We start from the raw sequence: 21,659 nt of genomic DNA, 5'->3' as shown, positions 1-21,659 counted from the left end.
ACAATCTTTTTCAGAAATGCATTCTCATCAGCAAGAGCAGAATTATTGACAGGTAGTGATGAAGAAGATGACGCAACTGTTTTGGGATATGGACAAAAAGAATTCACCATGGGTTGTGGAGACAAGGAATTTAAAATGGGGGTGAGATTCTTAGAGTCATTAGATAGAACAGTGTCTACTGAAGAGTCATCTGAGTATTCTTCTGTAGAATCATCTGATTCATATTCATCACTATAATGAAGTTCTTCATATTCACTGGGTTCACTTTGCCATTCACCATAACATATGTTCATTTTCTGACTGACCTCAACAACTGACTCATTATCTGACACAGAAGCATCCGTTAAAATATATACATCAGACACTTCATCTTGTGAATCTACGACTGACCAATTATCTACAAAATCATCAAACTCAAAACATGCTTTCAACTTGTTAGAGGAACTCTTAGGACATTTGCGAGCAAAATGACCTTCTTGCTTACAAATAAAGCAAGCATTGTCTCGTTTGGGTTGTTTCCTCTTTTTGATATATTTGAATTTTCTGAATGGTCGCTTTGGATTTGCAACTCGCTTTGGTCTGTATTTTCCATATCTTTTGGATCTTCTTTTCTTGAAGGGAGTCCATGGTAATACAGAACGACATACATTCAGATTTGGAGAAACATTTTGAACCTGTTTTTGCCAACACAGATATTTTACTTTTTCCTCACACCTGAATAAAATATCTATCCAATATGTTTGATCTATCTTTTTGCTCTGGATTTCAAGATCTTTCATTATCATATCTCCTAAATTTCCTGGCAACTTGGACAAGAATGAAATCTTCTGAGTAGAATCATTGGTTAGATTAGCTTTGTAGACTTTAGACATGTAATCATAACCAAACTGATCTAAGTCTTTTAAATCTTTGAGTTCCATTCTGGTCAAATCTATGATAAATTGCTTTTTCTCATCTACAGGCTCAGGGACAAATTGTGTAAGCAAAAGAACTTCTAAAGTGGCTAGACCTAAAGCTACAACATTTCTCCTTTCATCATCTGTTCCACCCATCCACCAATCATATACAATACCCGCCATGCATTTTTCTGCTAACAAGAAGATTGAATAGTTATCCAACTTTGAAACTACTTGCATCTGGTAAAGAGCGCCAATCCAGACTCTGATGGTTTCGGCTGGATTCTTGGATTTATCTAGATCTAGAACATAACCAGATGAATTAGTGGGAAACAAATCTTCTTCCACTCTGGGGTATTTGGATTCTTTAAATACATTTTCTTTTTGGAGTGATGGCATAATAAAGGATGGAAACAAAGTAGCAACATTTTCTAAAGTAGCCAATTCACTTTTGTTCTTATGGACCATAACTGGTTTCTGCGTTTCTATCTTGTGTCCAACTTGACTACTGGATTCAGCTACATTTTCTTCTTGGGATTCACTAGTATCCCAATTTTGAGGCACTTCTAATGTTTTAGAAAATCTCAGAGGTTGAGATTCTCGTTTCTTCTTTTCTCTCCGTATTCTTTCTTTTTCTTCTCTTTTCTGTCTGTCGGCTTGTTGTTCATCATGCAATAATTTGAGATTGGCAAGGATTAATTCACTTTGATAGCCTAGATCATCAAGTACTTCTTCGGCATGTGCACACCAAGTGGTCAAATAATTACCGATCTGGTAAGTCTGATCCAATTCATTTGTATTCTGTGCATTATGCTCTATCAGGGGAGCACAGTCAGCATGAGTGGCTGGTTTTCTGGATGATGAAGAGGTTGTACAAAACTTTGTACGAGGAGGCCACTTACCACCTTTGACAAACCAACGATTGGCATATTGCCATTCTTCAACAACAGGAAAATGGCTTATACGATGCATTTTATTTACAATAGGAAGAAAAGGTTTTGACTCAGGTATGTACAACTCAGTAGATGACAACTGAGGTTCAGACTGACTAACTTCTTCGACTGTAGACAAATCATTACTACTAGATGGAACTTCACTTGGAGCAATAGGAAAGACATATCTTTTTGGCCTGGTTACTGGTCGAGGCGCTTTTGGTCTTGGAGGAATCAACTTTACTTGGCCATTATCTATAGCGACTCTTTTTAATTTTGACTCAGGCTTCTTTTCATCAGCGATGGATTTGTATTGGAAATACCAATTGCCGGGTAATTCAGCAGGGTCATATAAAACACCTTCAACCTGGGCATTGGATAAACCAACTGTGACACAGTCTTTTAACACAGGTTGTTTCAGCTTTGGATGGGCAGTGTTTGTCAGCTGAAATGAAGCTTGTCCTATTACAGAAAGATATTCGCTTTCTTCTGCCATGGTTAGACCTTGAACCCCAGTCAACAGTTTCCAACAATCTTTTAAATGAGCATCATTTAAACTAATAGAATAATCAGGATATATCGTCCCATATTGACATCCTGTGGACAAATTTCCCATTATGGTTCCAATCCTAGCATTATCATAGGATTGATGACGAGTATCAAACAGTTCAGCAATGCAAGGGGTATTTATACCATGACGAAACAATGGTGCTAGACCTATCCTTATACCTCCAAAATGAAGATAGAAATATTTTCCCTCTTTGGCATACTCATGGAACTTTTTAATTTCATCATCAGAAAACAGATTTAAAGTAAGGATTTGAATAGATGGTCCTAAAATCTTTATTGTAATTTCTACCTCTTTCAAAAAATTCTTTCGTTTCAACACAAAATTCATGGGCAGTTTATAAATATCAGTAGCATGCAAAGTAGGAGGAGTCCAATTTGCAGGGTTCTCAACTATCTCATGACTTTCATTTTCAGCGATTTCAGACTCATTAGACCTTGATGAGACTTCAGTGATAACTTTGCGATCAATGGAAGAGAATGAGCGTAAAAGATTTGCCATGTTTTATAAACTAAACCAGAGGCCGACTAAAGGAGCTTTTATCTACTCAGCACAATGTAAAACAAAGATGCTTTTCAAAGGCTACCTGGCTTTCTTTAGGCTCTGTCTATAGTTTATAACTTAGGACTAGAACAGGGCTCTGATACCAAACAAAATGGACTCATACAGATGATGGACTCAGCAACTTACTTGAACCTTTGAAGTGGACGCTTAAGGCAAACTTCCTCACATCAACCTGAGATATGCGCGGACTAACGCGACTCTGCTCGCTTCTCCAACGCGCCTTACAATCTCACTCCTTGAGATGATCTTGGAACAGAACAGTCCTCAGACTGGCGGCCCATTACACAATTTGTCCCTGAGCCTGTAGATGAGAAAAAGCAACTTATCACAGATTTGACCAGAATGGAACTCAAAGATTTAAAAGACTTAGATCAGTTTGGTTATGATTACATGTCTAAAGTCTACAAAGCTAATCTAACCAATGATTCTACTCAGAAGATTTCATTCTTGTCCAAGTTGCCAGGAAATTTAGGAGATATGATAATGAAAGATCTTGAAATCCAAAGCAAAAAGATAGATCAAACATATTGGATAGATCTTTTATTCAGGTGTCAGGAAAAAGTAAAATATCTGTGTTGGCAAAAACAGGTTCAAAATGTTTCTCCAAATCTGAATGTATGTCGTTCTGTATTACCATGGACTCCCTTCAAGAAAAGAAGATCCAAAAGATATGGAAAATACAGACCAAAGCGAGTTGCAAATCCAAAGCGACCATTTAGAAAATTCAAATATATCAAAAAGAGGAAACAACCCAAACGAGACAATGCTTGCTTTATTTGTAAACAAGAAGGTCATTTTGCTCGCAAATGTCCTAAGAGTTCCTCTTACAAGTTGAAAGCATGTTTTGAGTTTGATGATTTTGTAGATAATTGGTCAGTCGTAGATTCACAAGATGAAGTGTCTGATGTATATATTTTAACGGATGCTTCCATGTCAGATAATGAGTCAGTTGTTGAGGTCAGTCAGAAAATGAACATATGTTATGGTGAATGGCAAAGTGAACCCAGTGAATATGAAGAACTTCATTATAGAGATGAATATGAATCAAATGATTCTACAGAAGAATACTCAGATGACTCTTCAGTAGACACTGTTCTATGTAATGACTCTAAGAATCTCACCCCCATTTTAAATTCCTTGTCTCCACAACCCATGGTGAATTCTTTTTGTCCATATCCCAAAACAGTTGCGTCATCTTCTTCATCACTACCTATCAATAATTCTGCTCTTGCTGATGAGAATGCATTTCTGAAAAAGATTGTCAAGTCCAATAATCTTCTTTATATTCCTGTCAAAGTTCAAGTGAAGGGTGAGTGGGTTTCTGTTGATGCTTTTATTGATACGGGTGGTTCCAATAATCTTACTCGTCCATCTCTTTTTAAAGGTTTATGGAAACCTTTACAACATATTTTAGTATCAGAAACCATTGGTGGTTCGGTTAACCTCACTCACTATGTTGATAATATCTCTTTAAAAGTTGGGGGAAGTATTGTGAAAATCTCTGCAATACAACATTATGATGCTTCTGCAAGTTTGTTCTTAGGAATGCCATTTATCAATTCAGTATTGCCTGTCACAATCAGTGCAGATAAAATCATTTGCAATATAAAAAAGAAAGCAGTTGCAGTCCCAAGGCTAACTTTAGCAAATTCTGAAGCAAGAAGAGAGCAGAGTCAAAAGAAAGTAGGTATAAAGAAAACAAAGAATGAGTCTCATGATTGGAAAGAGGTGTTGCAAATTTATGAGACTAAATCTCAACCTACTTAGAAGGCCAACAGAAATCCTGATTGGTCTCCGGAACAAGTAAGCATATATGAAGAATTGCTAAAATGTTGTTCCAATAATCCTCAAGCTTTCTGGACAGTTGACAGTCCCAAGCAAGAGATTATCACTATGCATGATAATGGAGTAACTGGTAAGTTGATTCCCTGCACCCCAGCTGAAGAAAAAGAAATGAGAAAGCAGATTGAAGAACTGTTAGATCTTCAACTTATTGAAAGAAGTGGATCTCATTACTCCTGTTCTGCATTCCTTGTTAGAAATCATTCTGAAATAGTCCGAGGGAAGGATAGGATGGTAATTAATTATAAACCATTGAACGCCATCACTAAAAGTTTTAATTATCCTATGCCCCGCCAAGAGATAATAATGCAGAAAATCCAGGGTAGTAAGATTTTCAGCAAGTTTGATATGAAATCGGGATATTATCAGATTCAGATTGCTGAAGAAGATCGTCATAAAACTGCTTTCACATGTCCTGTTGGTTTCTTTCAATGGAGAGTTGTTCCGTTCGGTTTGAAGAACGCTCCTACTTTCTTCCAGAGAAGAATGGACCATATCTTCAGTAAACATGATTTTATTGTTGTGTATATAGATGACATTCTTGTACATAGTCCAGATTTAGAAACACATGTGAAGCATCTACAAGTGTTTCTTGAAGAAGCAAAAACACATGGTCTTGTGTTATCAGAGAAGAAAATGCTTCTTTTTCAAGACAGCATTGATTTTCTTGGAATTCATGTTGGTCATGGTGAAATTCAGATGCAGCCACATGTTTTGACAAAACTTTTTGAATTTCCTGATCAGTTGACAGATGTAAAGATGATTCAAAGATTTTTAGGAATTTTAAATTATGTACATAAATATATTCCTAATCTTTCAGAGAAAACAGCTCTTATCCGTCAGCATCTACATTCTGGATGGTCACCTGAAGTAACTAAAGCATTCCAGCTCTTAAAGGCAGAATGTCAGCATCTCCCAGCACTGAAACCGCCAGGTAATGGTTTTTTAATTTTGCAGACAGATGCTTCAGACAATTTTTGGGCAGTCGCACTTTTTGAACAAAAGGGAGAAGGAGAAAAAACAGAAGAAGTTCTTTGTGCTTATGCTTCAGGAGAATTTTTAAAACATCAAAAGAATTATTTTCCTGCTGAAAAGGAAACTCTTGCCATCTTCAATGGAATCCAGAAGTTTGAAATTTATCTTGCTGCAACAAAGTTTTTAATTAGAACAGATTCCATGAACTTTAAATATTTTCTGAATGCAAAGATCTCAAAACAGTTAGCTCGTGGAAGATTGTTAGCATGGCAAATGTGGTTCCAAATGTATGAGTTTGATGTTGAATGGATTCCGGGAAATTCTAATTTTCTAGCAAATGCTTTGACCAGGGAAATGAACAAGGTTCATGTGCATAAGAATGAAATATTCAGCCTTTCAGGCAAAACCCCTGCTGATGACAATTTTGAAACGTTTGTTCAAAGGTTCTGAATTTTGGAATTTCTGTTAGAAGATGTTACTCAAGAAATTAAAAAGCTGGTTGGCTTACGATTGAGAAGAAACCAATGGATTCAAAGATGCCAAGCTTGGCAACATAAGAATGTTGGTGTTTTTCTAAATCTTGATGAAGAATTGGTAAAGGTTTATCCTCTACCAAACTTGAAAGTGAAAGTTTATTTCAAACTGCTTGATGACACATGGAGTAGTCACTACACAGAAAAAATGATCAAAGTTTTAAAGACTTTGAATTATTATCAAATAATTGGTGGAATTGATTTCTCTGTTGATGTTTATGTCTCTGCAAAAATGCTAGATCTTGAGGAAATCAATATGAATGAATTAGTTGAACGTTTTTTGAATTCACTCAGGATTCCTGATCTGTTTGAAGAATTAGATAAAGCCTTCCTGCAACAAGTTGATGAAAATTTTGTAGCTACTGACTCTTTCCCACAATATGAACTGTTCCAACCTTTTGCTGATTGGGAAATCAAAAATGGCAGGTGTCAGAAGAAAGTTCAAGTTCGAGCTTCTCAGTGTATTGAAAGAACACTTCAGTATCTCAGAACTTTCTCAGAACCATGGGATTATCAGAGCATGGAATTTAGAAACCCCATAGTTCCTAATCCTTTTTCACAGGTGTATGGAACAAATAGTATAATAGAATCTACATTGGCAGAAAATCCAGAAGAGATAAAAAAGGTTTCGAGTTGGCTTCAAGAATTTCATGCCTTGAAGTTATCAGAAAAAGTTTCGTTAATCAAAACCTTAGAGCCAATGCAAGGAAGATGTGGGGTAATGAGACTGATAATCAATCAAAAGGCACTAATCACCATTAGTATATCTGCAGGATGTTGGACTGAAGATGTAGTATGCCTCATTAATCTACTGTTATCAAACAGAGTATGTTCATCTATGATGTTTGAGTTAGGATGGCAAGAAAAAGGGAATATCAGCCATCAATGCAAATTATGGGTACAGTCAGCCATAGAGCAAGGTGTCAGTATGTTTCAGATATTCAAGTGGGAATTATTGGATGGAGTTGAGTTGGCAGTTCAGTCCTTGCCCGACTTTAGAAAAAGCAAGAAAGATTCTTTTCTTAGCATAGAAATTGATCCATTTGCTTATGTGAACAGGTGGAATAAAGATGATTATCTCTTCCCTCAAAAGAATCTAAGAAAATCATCTGACTCTATAAAGTTTCATACGGGACAGTCCTCAAAAGCAATATTCAATACCGGACAAAGTTCATATACACCACAGAAAGAAGAATCTTTAATAATGATATCTGACTCTAAAGGAAAAGCAAAGGTATGGGACAAAAAGGAAACAGTATTTGTTGACCTGTATCAAGATGCTCAAGTGCAGAATGACCCCACTTGGGAAAAATAATATCTATCGTGGCTTACGTCCTCATGGGAAAAGCTAGAAGAGATGCTGTCAAAACTCACATCCTCATGGGAACGACAAAGGACTCCACCAGATTCGGATTTTGAAGCAGATTTTGATAGTGACTAAAGTGCAGCCAAACCTTGTTAGTGCATCTTCTTTTCATAGTGCGTCCTGAATTATTGTACTAAGAGAATATTGAGCAGACACCGTCATGACTAAGTAATGTCAGACAAGGACCCTCAATTATTCTCATATGTTTTATAAATAGGCGTGTGGTAGATAGTTTAAGCATCGTGTGTTTGAGTGTGAGTGTGTGTTTGTAATCTGAGCCTTCAAAGACCAGAGACTAGCAAGCTCTAATCTTGAGGCTTAACTTGGTATGTAACTGATTGCTTGAATTAATATTGAAGCCTGTTGGGCCGCCAGTCTGAGGACTATTCTGTTCCAAGATCATCTCAAGGAGTGATATTGTAAGGCGCGTTGGAGAAGCGAGCAGAGTCGCGTTAGTCCGCGCATATCTCAGGTTGATGTGAGGAAGTTTGCCTTAAGCGTCCACTTCAAAGGTTCAAGTAAGTTGCTGAGTCCATCATCTATATGAGTCCATTTTGTTTGGTATCAGAGCCCTGTTCTAGTCCTGAGTTATAAACTATAGACAGAGCCTAAAGAAAGGCAGGTAGCATTCGAAAAGCATCTTTGTTTTACATTGTGCTGAGTAGATAAAAGCTCCTTTAGTCGGCCTCTGGTTTAGTTTATAAAACATGGCAAATCTTTTACGCTCATTCTCTTCCATTGATCGCAAAGTTATCACTGAAGTCTCATCAAAGTCTAATGAGTCTGAAATCACTGAAAATGAAAGTCATGAGATAGTTGAGAACCCTACAAATTGGACTCCTCCTGCTTTGCATGCTACTGATATTTATAAACTGCCCATGACTTTTGTGTTGAAACGAAAGAATTTTTTGAAAGAGGTAGAAATTACAATAAAGATTTCAGAACAAACTTGCAGAAGCATCATAATGTTGTATTGCAGAGATTTTCACATCTTTAAACTAGTTATATCATATACTATTAATATAAAACTTTTTATATTAATAAAAATACTTTTGTATTGAATTACTAAAAAAGTAACTCAATATAATATTAATATCAATATAATACGCATATTGTATTTTTTTCCAATGGAAAAATCATAATCTTTCATTATGTGGAAAAATTACATGTAGTAGATGCCCAAGGCATATGCATGTCTGTTGGCCCACGACCATTTCAAAAAAATATTAGTAAAATTGTTGGCGTAAGCCATTCATTGTGAAAATTGTTTAGTAAAATTTAGCCTGTACATATTATCCTCGCAGAGGTATTCATTCTGTTGTGTCATATATCATGAAAAAATATACAAAGTTTTTTGAGAAAAACCAAAGATAAACAATGGAATCGTAATCTTTCATTATGTGGAAAAATTACATGTAGTAGATGCCCAAGGCATATGCATGTCTGTTGGCCCACAACCATTTCAAAAAAATATTAGTAAAATTGTTGGCGTAGCCATTCATTCTGAAAATTGTTTAGTAAAATTTAGCCTGTACATATTATCCTTGCAGAGGTATTCATTCCGTTGTGCTATATATCATCAAAAAATATACATAGTTTTTAGAGAAAAACCATAGATAAACAACAAAAAAATTAGGGCCTTTCCACCCTATGATATGCCTGATCTATATAGGGGTGGTGATGGTATTGATAATGTTCGACTCCTATCTATTCCAAGATCATCCACAAGCCTTGGGGCAGTAGCGTGTCCTCCTTGCAAATCTTGTCAGCACTTCCGTTATATTCCCTGTATATATGATAACAAGAGATTGAGTTAAAAATTGCTTTGTAGTTGATGACTTCATCTAATATATTTCAAAGTGAAATAACATGACTTTGATTTTTATTGTTGAACCAATTGATAATGATTTTTTAATCCCAAAGAATCTGAATGGTAGTGCAATCATGAGCTAAAGCAAAGTGCACCAGATGTCTAAGGGTAATTAGCTCAACATAATTATTTGTCCCCTCCCCCAATCCCATTTGGACTTTGTAAAAGTGTTGTTAAGAAATATGTAAAATGAAGCCCCCTCCACATCCATGGATTTGAGCTACTCCGTCGAAAAAAGCCCATGGTCGAGTTTTGTCAATCCGATTGGGGGAGTTAGTTCAGCGAATGTGGGAGTTTTAAACTTCTAGGATATCATGATAGGCTGCAACAACCTTGGCTATGATGAGAGGCCATTGGGTAGTTGCTTCATTAAAAATGATGTGGTTCCGGGTGAGCCATATAGTCCAATAGAGGATGAGGGGTAAACATTGTTTTTTAGAGCCCTGGTGCGCTACGGTCCAAGTGTTCCAGGCTTGTAGAATTGAGGGCCCCTACCATGTATTCTAAATGGAGAGTTGCTGAGTAATAGCTTGCTAGAGCTGGATGACTATAGGACGGAGTAGGAACATATGCTCATTTGATTCAGAGTCTTGTTTGCATAAGACACACCAATTCAGACCATATATAGATATGTGCAAGAGGGAGTCTCCTGTGGGAGTTTTATTGTTGAGGAGTCGAGACCGCAGGGGTGTTTTGAGCTTCCAAATCTGTCGCCACCATTCTTTTGTGATCTTTGGTTTGCGATCCAAGAGGAGGGAGATATAACCAAGTTTTGGGGCATATTTACCATGCTCAGCTGGTATCCATACAAGTTCATCTGGGCCAAATTTTATATGCACGAGCCTCAGTCAAGGTGTTAAGGTACACCTCCCAGGTCTGTTGCCACTGTATAGGAATACCCACATCTTGAGATGACCGCCATTTCTGGTTGAAAACAGTACTGTGTTCATGATCAGTAATCTGTGCGATCACTTTGATGTTCCATTGTTGTAAACATTGAATAAGGTCAGGTGGTAGCTAGTAATTGTCCCCCCCCCCCAATCCATGGATCAATACCAATGCACATTGAGTTGCCATCATCTATGTGCCAGGCTAGACTAGATCTGATGAAAGACATTGTTTGTAGAATTGTTTTCCAGACTATAGAGATGCTTGATCTTGGCCAAACTGGTAGGCGAACCCAGTCCAAGATTTGCTACAGCCAGATGTATTTATGGTATGTAATAGTAGTCCAAAGATTTTGTGTAGTGAGAAGTGTCCAACTCATCTTGGCTGCAAGGGCTTGTGCAAAAACAGATGATCCTTTAGTCCCCATCCCCCCCATTTTTTTGGTAGGAAAATTTTCTTCCAGCTCACCCAAGAAAATGTTTTTCCTTCTTTTTGTCTGTTCCATAGATATCTGCAGCATATCTGCTGGATACGAGTGATTATTCCCCAAGGAATCTAGGCAAGTGACATCCAGTATACAGGTGTGGCTTCCAGCACAAATTTTATAAGCACCAGGCGCTCGACTCTGGATAGAAATCTATGATTCCAAATTTTCAGTCTCTTCTCGATTTTGATCACTAATTAAATCCAGTCTGCAATCTAGTAGCTATGGGGTTTGATCCAGAACCCCAAGTATTTCAGGCCATTCTCGAGATTATGCAGTTGATAATGGAAGAATTGGAGGACGATTCTGTCTTCCTAAGGGGAGGTGTGTGTCAGAGTGATAGTTGACTTGGACTGATTTGTGACCATACCATTTACTTTTTCAAAGAGTATAAGAATGCCATGCAAGGTAATAGTGTCCCTGATGCTACCATCCAGAAGGATTAGAACATCATCCACGAAAAGGAGGTGGGTAAGGTGACAAAGGTCGCTCATTTTCAGTCCTTTGACTCTGCCTTCCCTTTTTGTGGATTCGATGAGCCTACTAAGCCCCTCCATTAGGATTAGGAACAAAAGGGGAGAAAGAGGGCATCCTTGTCGAAGACCCCATTAAACATGGAAGAATTGGGAAGTAGATCCGTTTATGAGGACACTGAAGGATGTCGAATTGATTGAGCACATGATCCATTATGTGAAAGTGACAGGGAAACCTAGATGGATCAGAATCATCTTTATGTAGAGCTAGCTAACACGATCGGAAGCCTTTGCAAGGTCAATCTTGAGGATGATGCTTTTCATATTTTTTACTTTGATAGAGTGAATGGCTTCCTGTGCAGTTCCTATGGCCTCATGGATCTGTCAGTCTTAAAGGAAAGAAAATTGGTATGGAGAGATATGGTGGGAGAGTATGGGACGAAGCCGATTCACAATGATCTTAATGATGATTTTGTAAAGGGTATTGCAGAGAGAGATTGGTCGAAAGTCATTGAAGGATGAAGGGGAGTCGAATTTAGGTATAAGGGAAATGAAGGTAGAATTGATGGCCTCATACATTTTTCCTGTGATCCTGCATTCTTCAACTACATTGAAGAGATCATTCTCAATAATTTCATAAAAGGCTATATAGAATTTGATAGTCCATCCATCTGGGCCAAGACTTTTGTCTTTGATGAACCATTTTAGAGTCCCTTCAAGTTCATCTGTAGTCACAGGTGTAGTTAACTCGTCTACAGATTCCAGGTCTACAAAACTTGGAAAATGCCCTGCTAATTGAATAATATCAGTAAGGTTTGTAGCTGGGGGTTCCTTATAAAGTTGTTGAAAGTGTGATATGCCCAGCTGAGAGAGTTGATTGAAAGTATTAGCTATACCTCCATCCTGTGTGGGCATCTTCCAAATAGTGTTTGAGACACTCCTCCCCTTGGCAAATTTCTGAAAGTAACTCATGTTGTTGTCTCCTGCTTTTAGCCAGAGTGCTCTGCTCTTAAGTCGCCAAGTTTCATATCTTTCCTTCAGTATTTTGGCCCTTTGATTTTCTAATTCGATAAGATGTAGCTTGGCTTCTGTAGATAAGAATCCCCTGCTCAGGTCATCCATAAGTTGGGCCAAAGAAGACACAACAGTGGCGAGGGTATGGTCATCCTTTTGAGTTTTTTCCTTTGCCCATTTGATAGTTAATTTCTTGAGATGCAGAAGATTATAACAGAAACCTTCAAATCGAGTGTGACCTCATGTGAGGGGCTTCTCCAGCTAGAAATCTGAGACGAGTTTGGAGTAGGAGGGGTCCTGAAGCGAAGATGAGTTGAATTTGAATAGAGCCTTGGACTTTATAGATGGGTTGATGATTTCTAGGTAGATAGGTGAGTGGTCAGAGATACCTCCTGAGATGACCCATTGCCTATAGTGGGATAAGCATTGTATCAACAAGGTTTTTAGAATGAACCTATCTAACCTTCTGGCTAGATCCACCTCCCCAACTCTTCTGTTCCTCCAAGTGGGAAAAGGTCTGTTCATGGAGATATCCGTCAAATGTGCCTGATCTAGAAGGTTTTCCATGGTATCAGAGAGTGGGTCGTTTTGAGCCGATGAACCCCAAGACTAACAAAATCCAATGGAAAAGTTTAGGTCACCACCCATAATGAGATTATCTGTCAAGGTAATGGAGAGGTTTAGGAGCTGATTTCAGAAAACCTCCTGCCCCTGGCAAGGCCCATAAAATTTTATGACACAGAGATCCTTACCCAGCTCAGTAGAGAAGATGTCTATCCCAATGAAACCCTTTCCTCCAGATCTCCTGACTGCATCTAGGGAGGAAAAGTTCCATCTTGGTTCCAGACTCCCCAAGATACTGTTAGTGTGCTTAGCTTCACCAAGGGCTTCTTGAAGAAATATAATGTCAACAGGCTCGGATTCAAAGAGCCTTCGAAGGGCAAGATTTTTTGGCAAGCTAGCCATGCCCTTGCAATTAAATGATAAGCACTTCATGGGGGTAACATATCATGGGTGTTCGCTGCTCTAAGAACCCGATCTAAAGAAGATTCCCTTCCAAAGGCCACCTCAGCTCTTGCCCGAAGTATAGCGTGCAAGAGATAGGATTTACGACCATGGAGAGGTTTAACGGGGATAGAGGAAAAGGATAGGCCAAGCCCAGAGAGTTTGGAGGGAGCATCAATTGTGAGGGTGCAGGGGCGCAAGTTGTAGGAGTGGGGAGGGGTCGAAGATGGTGGGGATGGATTGGTGGATGCCTCTGGTGGAAGGGACGGGGAAGTAGTAGAATAAACCAATTGATGGTATTACAGAGGGCAGGGGATGGGAGGGGGAAAAATGGTTTGATCTAATTCAGATGCATTATGTAGATGGTGTGAAAAATATGCATAAGTAGAAGATGAAATAGGGCAAGGAGGAAGAGAAATACCCGAGGTACACGTCGCTTCAACTGCTGCCCTAGCACGAGTCAGTGACGCAGATGGAGGTCGCAAGGAGCAACCTGGAGATGGTTGAGCTTGCTGAACTGAGGTCGCTTTCCCTAGCGGTGTGGGTGCTGTTGATGGAGCCTTCTTGGGGGTGTCTGTGGAGGCCCTTCCAATCCCGCCCTCTTTTTCCATAGTCGCTTCTGGGAGTTTTTGGACCAGAGGGCATTCCTTATACAGATGCCCAACCTTGTGGCAGCGACAACATATGAATGGCACTCCCTCTTAATATAGAATTTGAACCCTAGTAAAATTCCACCATTGCAGTGTAATATTTTCCTCCAAACCCTCCTGAGTATCCAGGTGCACTAGGATGTGGGCTAGAGTGCAATTCTTGGATTGAATAATGGATTTTTCATAATCCAGAAAAGTGCCCAGGGTGTTCCCAATTCGCACAAATACTTCTTCTGACCAGTACTGAAGGGGTAACCTAGGTAAGCGCACCCATAGGGGTTTGACACTGATGTATTCTCTTTCTAGGTTGAAAAGAGGGCTCCATCTTTTGAGCAACATAGGGACCATTTCAATATGCCAATACCGGGTGAGCACCATGTTTGTACATTCTTACACGGCAAAGTGGAGCACAGACTGTCCTCGTGGGAGGATCTGTACTTCTCGGAGCTGTATGAAGATCTTCCCCCAGATTTCCTTTACCCATAACCCCAGACACTCTGCGGAGTAGGTTCATCCTTGAACCATACCCACAAGACTTTCCCTGCCTTGTTTGCAACTTCTCCCATGGTGAGACATTCTCCAAATTTGATGGTGTAGTCCTTTCCGAAGGCCTTTATGCACTTTGCTTTCCTTTTTCCTGTTCTCGGCACAGATGGATGATCCAACAATGGGTCCGAGGGGCTCATAGATTCAGGCTGGGATTGATGAGCCACTGATCTTACCTTGATTACTCGGGTTTCGAAACATCCTGAAGGAGGGGTCGGGGCCTATGTCACCGTGCAACTGTTGGGGGTGCCGATATTTGTCATTTGTTGCTCAACTGCTACAGGAATCTCACAACCAGGGAGAGTGAAAGGATTTGTAGAGAAAAGATGATCCACAGGGAGCGAGGGATCAAAGGGAGGGGATGAGTAGGCAGCGAGGAGGTTTAGGGTTCCGGGAGATAGCGGGGACAATCTAGGGCAAGTGAGCCAATAGAGAGGGTCCCAATATGGAGAGTGGAAGCCGTAAGCCGAGGGAGGGAGACAACCAATGATGGGTTCGAGCAGGACGGCGCTGTGGAGGGAATGATTGACAACTTAGGGCTTGGGTGGCAGAAAATGAGTTGCATCGGGTAAGGGTCTGGCGAATAATCCACCACATACAATTCCATTCCTTCCATGTTGAGCCTAGGAATGGTACACTGTAACCATCGACAGTTGGGAGTAGGTGCAGGTGAGGGCAGCGGGTTGTGGAGAGAGCCTGAGAGGTTTACGGTGTATGTAGTTAGCCGTAATCTGAGTTACAGCTAAGGTAAAACTAGAGAAGTGCCATCCTTCCAATACACTTCATGACAAAATTTAATTACTTTATCATTGAGAATCATTAATGTTTATGCCACAATGTTTCAGTGATTTAACGTCATCTATTGTGATTCATTGTTCTATACACATTGTATTACTTTTAAAGACTCTTCCAATACATGCATAATACTTTGAACAAAATTAATATAATACTATTACTTGGGGATAGTTACATATGTCATCCACCTACCACGGTGCTACCATGAGCAACTGTTATTAAATGAAATGTTCATGTTCAAAAGCTCCCACCATAAACTTTTAACTTTCTCATGGGTATTGAAACTTTCCGCATTTAATCCTAAGCGGACTTTTGGATCTGGAACCATAAATAAGAGGTTAAGTCCAGCTAGATAGAATTTAGATATATCAAGAGTCTCAAGATCGATAGACAAACCCAAATGGGGGACTCAGTAGCGGGAAGGTGGAGTTGGCAGCTCCGCGGATTTGAGAAAATGAAGTCTTTTGAGATGTGTGATGACGAGGACGTGGAGAATGATTGGGGTAAAGCTGTGCTGCCCACTTCATACAGCAAGAGCCCTCCATTGGATAGACTGTATTCCATATCCACCATGGTGCCTCAGGTTGAGGTTTCCAAACACAGGATGACCAATCTTTCTGCGATGGTCTAGAAACTGAAGGACCGAGTCTTGGTATGTATTTATTGTCTATTGAAGTTTGTAATTATATTTTGATGCCAGTAGTGTGAGTGACTTATTATCTATCATTTGAATTAGGGCGTTCGCTTTATTAGTATTTTATATATCGAAAAGAGATCAAACTGCAACATGATACTTTTATGGCAGAAGATAATGTCATGGCACGGAACAAATTGATGGTTGTATCATGAATTTCATCATTCTACTCTATTTATAGGTATTCTATCGAGTATATCAGAATCTCATGATTCCAGAAGATATCAAACTTGAATTTAAAAAGAGCAAGCCACATGGATCGCTATCAAACTGTCAGAGTTTTCTCTGTAAAATGTAATTAAGGGGCACCATATATAGTGCTCAACATAGGATGAATAGTAAACTAAGTGCTCTTGGAGATTGTGACCGTAATCCCCTCAACAAGAGTCTAGACTTGCGTTGCTATTGGATATTTGCAATGTCTTCTCAATGTCAATTGTTTCTTGTCAACAATGCTTGTTCATTTCTGTTACCAAGAAGACTCTTTGAGGAAGGAGCTATCAGAATATCATAATTTTTTTTGGTTGTAGATATCAAACAAAAACATAAAAAAACATCTCAGAATGGACCATTTTCCGAATATTAGGGCCTTTCCTTAAAACCACGTTTCTAGAAAATGGTGAATACAGGGTACCATATAGAGCCCCTAATAGATGGACAACAGAAGCCAACCTGCCTCAGTGATTGAGGTCCAATTCCCCAAACATGAGTACACTACGCCTTTGGCTTTTGAACCTATATACTGTGCTATGTGGCATCTAGATAGTCATTATATTTGTCAAGGGCGTTTCACCATCATGTGAGCCTAGATGTCTTCACGGTTCAATAGCCTTAGATCTGAATTTTCCAACACAGAGAAATCTGACTGAAAACAATCCACAGATCTTCGGATTTCACCTCAGCGTCATGGTGAAGACATTGTGAGATTGGGGTCAAGCTGCAACGTACGAGTCCAGCCTCAGATCCACGAGACTAGTCACAAAACCCAGATAGTCATTATATTTTTCAAGGGTATTTCACCATCATGTGAGCCCAGATGTCTTCGCGGTTCAATAGCCTCAAATCTAAATTTTCCAACACAGATCAATCTGACTGAAAACAATCCATAGATCTTCGGATTTCACCTTATCGTCACGATGAAGACATTGTGAGATTGGGGTCAAGCCGCAGCGTACAAGTCCAACCTCAGATCCACGAGAGTAGTCACAAAACATAGATAGTCATTATATTTGTCAAGGGTATTTCACCATCATGTGAGCCCAGATGTCTTTGCGGTTCAATAGCCTCAGATTTGAATTTTCCAACACAGAGAAATTTGCCTAAAAACAATCCACAGATCTTCGGATTTCACCTCAGTGTCACGGTGAAGACATTGTGAGATTGGGGTCAACCCGCAGCGTAAGAGTCCAGCCTCATATTCATGAGACTAGTCATAAAAACCAACTTTAGGTCACGAATTCAAGCCGCCAATTTTGTCTATTCTAGATCCGGAACACTTTTTTAGATTAGAACCTTCGTAAAGTTGCCACAGAGGGGTTCAAATCTCGTTCAACTGCTATGTGGCATCCAGATAGTCATTATATTTGTCACAACTGATTTAATATTGCTGCTTTAACGCACCTCGCCAATTCACAAGAAACATTTGCCAACTCCATTACAAAATGATGAAGACTTTAGACTTGTACTGATAACTTTTTCCTCCCATATTATATGTAATTGTTTTTGTCATGATGCCCACCTATCTATTATATCACTATCATGCAGGTATCAGATTTATGCCAACCTGATGAAAATAATAGAAACCAATTGATAGAACAATTTGGCAGTGAGACCTTTTCTTCCGCAACATGGTTTACAAATATTATTTGCAAATTCAACCAAATTTGGATGATTCTAAGTGATGAGATTAATCTCCTATGTCAGTCACACGGTCTGATTGCACAATGAATGAATGGGATGGGAGTGAGGAAGGAGGTGCCAATGTGGCGTGTGGTCCCTGTTGAAGATGATCTTGAAAAATGGACGCTCCTCGGAACTTAAAACTTCATCCCTGCAAATGGTGGTCGTGATGAGAATTTTAGCCCCCTGCCCTCCATGGTTTAATTCATGTGGAAAAGTATTTTAATTTTGTTTCAAACGAAAAAAGTTAAAATCTTTTCTTCAAATCTATATTTTGCACCATTAATTTTTTAACTCTGTTTTCTATACTGATGTTGGATTTTCAGTTGGCTTAGGGTTTGGTAGCTCGTGTAATTAGAGGAATGAAAATAATAGTTTATCAAGTTGTTGTCCTTTTTCCTCTTGGGTTTTTATTTTATTACTTGTTTAAAGAATTTATATTGAATTGAGGTTTACAAATTGAAGTCATAGCCTACAATTCACGAAAAAAATGAATGAAAATAATAGTTTACCAAGTTGTTGTCCTTTTTCCTCTTGGGTTTTTATTTTATTACTTGTTTAAAGATTTTATATTGAATTGAGGTTTACAAATTAAGGTCATAGCCTACAATTCACGAAAAAAATCATTTGGATCGCTAAAAATTCACAATGCACTTCCTACCTCACTGTGTAGGCTTTCAATACATCAATTTTTGTACATGTACATAATATTTATGTATTTTTACTTCAAACATATATTTTTAACACTTCAAAATTATTAAAGTGCACATGAGATTGTCTTAAAAAAATTCACCTATTTTTTGAAGATAAAAATTGCAGGGAGCATGCACATAGTCGTCATTTTTCAACTATGGTTGGACTTGATCATGCAGTAAATGTTGTTTTTTGACCACTCATTAAATTCCTAAAGGCATTTTTTGAAGTACTATCATAATATTTGCAGAATAGATTTTTGATTTCACTACTTTTGTCAAGTTTACATGGATTAATGGGTATTTTTGGACATTATACAATGAATTTAATTAGATCTGAATCTTTAAGTCAAATATTTAATTACTTTTTTCCCCTCCTCATGATGCACAGGGTTTCAATCATCTTTGGAAAAAGATGAGGATAACATCTCTTCACATAGAGTAATGACAGTTCCTTATATGACATCACATTCAATTGATATACATAACTACAAGCCCCATTCTTCAGAGTTCCCCAATAACTAACAAAGTAGTAAGCCAAATGAGTATTCTGTATTGAAAAAGAAGGTGTTGAGTATGATTCTGGCTTGATACAGAACAATGCAACTGCTTCACAACTTTCTCCCAAAATGCCAAACAAGGACACTGAAAGAGTTAATACTTTTCAAAAACTTAGCAGAAAACACGCATCATTCAGATCGTCTTTGAGGGGAGGAGAAGTGAATTATAAGCATCATACAAAGAATGATGCTATGTTGAATTCCTTGCCTTCTAGAAGTTCTAATCATGAGAGGTTGAGATGTAAAGAAGTTAGAGAGCCGATAGTCATTTTCCATACGGTTGGAGGGAAATATGTAAGCATATCATGTGAATCTTTAAAAAAAAAAAGGGCTATTCTCAGTGAATATATTTGTTCAGAATCACCCAAAAATGCCTCAGTTGGGTCCCTACAAATTAGTAAATTTGCAGGAATGTTCCAAGGTTCTTTGGGAAATTATGTGGCTGTATCATCCTCCTTCAAGAGAGCAGGGGTTATTTTTCATGAAGATCCTATGTCGGTGTTAGAACCTCATGGTATGTCACTATCTCATATGATGAATGAGACAACGACAATTGTTTGCAAAGATACTAATTCAGGAGTGCATGAATCATATGGCAGGCATGAACCCAAAGCAATGGGTAAAGCCATCAAAGTGTGTGATGGTGCTACAGAAAATCACCTGGAAATATCACCCTCATCTAAGGTCCCCCCTTGGAAGCAATAGAATCACATGGTAGGTTTGGTACTCAAACAATTGATAATACTGCATCTCTACATAATACTGCGACAGGAAATCTTGTAAAGTTGACATCTTCCTCCAAACATAAAGTAAAGTTTAGTTCCAGTGAAGATTGTACTTCATAGGTTATAATAATACCAAATTTGTGCAACCTACTCTTGTAAGCTAATCTGTGATGAAGCAATAACCAACCCCAAATTTTATGTTTAAAAGAGACATGACCCTTTCTAATGAACTGACAATACTACAACTGTGTCTCCATTGGATCTCCAAGACCCTACCTTTTTATTAAAATGGAGCCTAATGTTAGAGGAGTGCTGCACCAACTCATAAATGCCCTTCATATCGTAGATATAAATAGGCTCCCACTCCACCATCTCCAATTTTCTACATAGGACCTTGCCCCTGCATCTGCAATTACTATAAATAATGCTTTGGAATTATACATCAAAAACTTGTTAGAACAATCTTGTAAAACAATAGAAAGCTTAGATTTTGCATGTGCCATTATTGTGTGTTTTGTGAGATTGTACATGTTTCTTAGCCATTCTTCTTCATACACTTTTTTACATTTGGAATAGTGGTGCACTAGAGAATCCACTAGGAACGCACAACAATTAAGTAGGCAACACAACCAATGTGTGAGGAAGATGCATGTGCTATCTTTAGATGAGTAGGGTGTTTTTGTAAGTTTAGGCTTAGACAGAGTGCATGATTTAGGTGAGCTTCCAAATTTATACTTGTCATTATATCCAAGGTTGGAAGGTGCATGCATATTTACACTTTGTTTTCTCTAGTTGGTATTCTATTCTAGGTAGCATATTCCATGCGTGAGGGTACTTGCTCCAAGGCACAATAGGGTCACAAAACATTCCTTAAGATAGGTGTTTTGTTGGTTTTCTCCACATTAATTGTAACCCTTTTGCTCTAGTTCTATAAAGGGAGATAGGGTGCTTCATTACATACATGTTTTAAGAGTGAAAAAGTTTGTTATGGAAGTCTTTTCCAGTTAAGATATATGTGACTGTGTGTTGCAAATTCCTCTCATTGTCCTAGTTTTGAGAACTTTGTTTTACACAGAATTGGAATTTACATCAGTTGTTTCGAATCTCTACAACCTGATTTTCTGATTTTAGAGTTATGTGTTAGTAGAACTCATCCTTAGAATTCCCCTATTTAGATAGTATTCTAAGCAGTCTTAGTTTACTTTCTTTAGGGTTTTAAGTGTAGATCTGCCCACCATGCTGTGAAACTAAAAATTTAACATTGTATCAAACTTGTACGTCTGAAATACATTTGTGGAGAAGGTTGTGGCATGTGAGATGGAGTTGTTGGAGGAATTCATTGGGCTCGCCTTATGCCCCTTCCTAAAATGTATGCCCTAAAACAATGGTGGTCCTCTTTAAGAGCATTTTATATGGGTTAATTTATGCTTGTAAGATATTTGTGTGACCACCGTTACTACTATAGAATCCCTTGGTATTCATTTTGAGACATTATCCCCCAACCTTGTTTGACTATTCTTTGGGCCCTGATGCCACAATCTTCGTGTGCATGTATCATAATTTATATATATGTGTGTGAGTGTATTTTGTATTCTATATTTTGTATTACATATGTGTATGTGTATTTTGTATTGTACTATAAAATTGTAAACCAGAAAGCTTTCATTATCAACCTCAACTATTGCTTT

Source organism: Pinus tabuliformis, chromosome 7 (genome assembly GCF_031772625.1).
Source record: "Pinus tabuliformis cultivar Carrire ecotype Pingquan chromosome 7, CPIR1, whole genome shotgun sequence".
Classification (NCBI taxonomy): domain Eukaryota; kingdom Viridiplantae; phylum Streptophyta; class Pinopsida; order Pinales; family Pinaceae; genus Pinus; species Pinus tabuliformis.
The sequence above is the reverse complement of the archived record's forward strand: the minus strand, read 5'-3'. Positions refer to the sequence as shown.